Here is a 2,952-nt window from a genome sequence, read left to right as displayed (position 1 = left end):
TTGTGTCTTTCTTTGCCTTGAGGAAGTAAAACTCCTCAAGGTTTGTTCTAATTGTTTTCGAGTTGTTTGATAATTTGCATGTCTAGAAGGTCACAAGGTGATTTGTTACCTTTTGATCGTGAAATTGAAAGAACTTTGACAACCAATAGAAGACTTGCTAGGAGAAATTTGAGAGGTATTAGCGAGGTTGTAGATATTCAACCAACTATTGAGTTCGTCAACCCTTTTGCAAGTGAAGGTGAGGAGAACCCAACACAAAATACAACACAAAATCAACCCACAATGCCTAAGTTTTCATCACATTCCGTACCCACCGAGGAGAACCTACCCAATGGTACTCCCACACCACAACATTTGACCGGAAATTTCATTGCCAAATCCGCATTTATCCAATTAGTCGAAAGGAGCCAATTTAGGGGGATGCCTAGTGAAGACCCTCACTCTCATATAGAGACCTTTTGTGACTATTGTGATGCGATTTCTCAAACCGGTATAACTCAAGACCAAATTCGATGGGTCTTATTTCCTTTTTCTCTAATTGGCACCGCAAAACAATGGTTGAAGGGCCTTGATAAGGCCACTCTCGGAATTGATTCTTGCAAGAAGTTGGCTCTAGCTTTCTACAAAAAATTCTACCCACCGGAAAAGACTAACATGCTAAGAGCTCAAATTACGGGTTTTAAGCAAAGGGATGAAGAATCTTTGTATGAAGCTTGGGAGCGGTTCAAAGGAATTTGTCGCTCATGTCCTCACCATGGACTTAGCGAGTGGTTCTTGGTACAACAATTTTGGAACGGTCTATATGAAGATTCAAGGAACATTCTCAACATGGGATCAAATTGAATGTTCACCGAAGTTGATGACAATCAAACTTGGAACAAAATTGAGGAAATGGCGGTCCATAACTCACAATATAGTAGACCTCGCAAGGCTACTAGAGGAGGAAAGCATGAAGTGGACTCCGTTACTCAATTGGGTGCTCAACTTAGTGCTCACATTGATACCATCAATTTGAAGTTTGAAAAAGCTATGGCTAGACTTGAAGAAGCCTCAAAATCACCAAAGCATCATGTTAATGTCATGACGGCATCTTCATCAATCCCAAGTGGGATATGTGAGAATTGTGGAACTTTAGGACATGACTCAAGTGAATGTTGGGGAACAAATGAACAAGTGAATGCTTTCCAAGCATACAAGAGTGGTACCCCTTATTCCAACTATTACAATGAAAACACCAAATTCCATCCAAATCTCTCATACAAAAGCCAAAATGTTCAAAACCCTCAAACAACATACACCCCACCTCCCATGAGAAACCAAAATCAAAGACCCTTTTACAACCAAAACCAAGGTTACCAAAATCAAAATCCATACAATCAACAAAATGACCAAGGTTTTGATGTTCAAAAAGCGGTCCTCCAAATGCAAAAGAATCAACAAGAATTTTTCACTCAAATGCAAAAAGATAGTCAAGCAAAGGAAACCACCATCAACAACATTCTAGCTCACACCAAAATGTTGGAAACCCAATTGACTCAACTAGCATCTTCGAGCTCACAAAGACAAAAGGGGCAATTACCACCTCAAAGTAATCCCCCAAGACATGAAACGGTTAGTGCCATTCACTTGAGAAGTGGTATAAGGTATGAAACACCGAAGAATCAAGTTGAGGATGAAGTTGTGGAAGCTAGTGACAAGGAAGAAATTGTGCAAAACTCCAAAGATGGAGAATCATCAAAAGAAGAAATTTCAAAGAAAAATGAAGACAAGGTCAAGGAGAAGGAGCCCATTGTGATTAGACTTCCTTTTCCAAGTCGTCAAGCCAAGCCCAAATTTGATGACCAACTTGGAAAGTTTATGGAAATTGTGAAGAATTTGGAAGTCTCAATTCCTTTCACGGAATTAATCAATCACGTGTCAGCCTAGGCGAAATACATGAAAGACATCCTCACAAAGAAGAAGTTGATCCAGAAGCTTGAGACTATCGCCTTCACTAAGGTGAGTAGTGCAATACTTCAAGGAAGTTCACCTCCAAAACTCAAGGATCCGGGAAGCTTCTCAATACCGTGTACCATTGGCGACACCACGATCAACAAAGCCTTATGTGATCTAGGGGCTAGTGTGAGTGTTATGCCGTACTCGGTGAGTAAAAGTTTGGGGATGGGATAGCTTAAATGCACCAATATCACACTCTAAATGGCCGATAGATCGACGAAGACACCATTAGGGATATGTGAAGATGTTCCCGTACGAATTGGGAAGTTTTTCATCCCGGTGGACTTTGTCATTGTTGACATGGAAGAAGATTCCAACATTCCAATCATCCTAGGAACACCTTTCTTACACACCGCGGGTGCGGTGATTGATATGAAACATGGAGAGCTCACTCTAGAAGTGGGAGATGAGAGTATAACTTTCAATCTTGACAAGACTATGAGAGCTCCCCGTTTGCATGAACCATGTTTTATGATCGATCATTATAGTCGGAAGGATGATAGGAAGAAGTCGGAACTTCAATGGAAGAAGAAAATTGAAGATGCTCCATTCAAAGAGCAAGTGAATTGTAACAAAGAGAGCTTGCAAAGCTCACCAAAGTCAAGCAATGAAGAAGATGGCCTCATTTGCCGAAACAAGATAATGGGAGAGTTGTCTCTATCAACTCAAGAGATCTTTAGTGATCAAGTAGATGAAGTTTGTGGTCTTTGGGACGATGAGTTTGAAGGGATTTTCAATCCCTACATTGGTAATGCTATCGATCAAGACCGACAACAAGGGCAAAGATCTATTGAAGAACTTTATCACGACAATGAACAAGCTTTTGATTACTTTTTCAAGGTGTTGAGCAACATCAACAACACCTTGGACATGCCCCCTTGACATCTCATCAAGAATGAGAGTTTGGTGGAGTCCTCCCTAAACCACCATTTGTAAATATTTCTAACTCCCTAACTC

The 2,952-nt window shown here is 40.6% G+C and overlaps 1 non-coding gene across 1 annotated transcript; it reads right to left on the bottom strand.

Moving 5' to 3' along the window:
• Nucleotides 1-654: 654 nt before the first annotated feature.
• LOC141624067 (small nucleolar RNA R71) lies at nt 655-761 on the bottom strand. The gene has a single exon (XR_012533879.1). It is a non-coding gene; the product is annotated as a small nucleolar RNA R71 (small nucleolar RNA).
• Nucleotides 762-2,952: the final 2,191 nt, after the last annotated feature.

This window comes from Silene latifolia, chromosome X (assembly GCF_048544455.1).
Source record: "Silene latifolia isolate original U9 population chromosome X, ASM4854445v1, whole genome shotgun sequence".
NCBI lineage: Eukaryota > Viridiplantae > Streptophyta > Magnoliopsida > Caryophyllales > Caryophyllaceae > Silene > Silene latifolia.
Note: the sequence above shows the minus strand (reverse complement) of the source record. Positions and strands in the feature narration are given on the sequence as shown.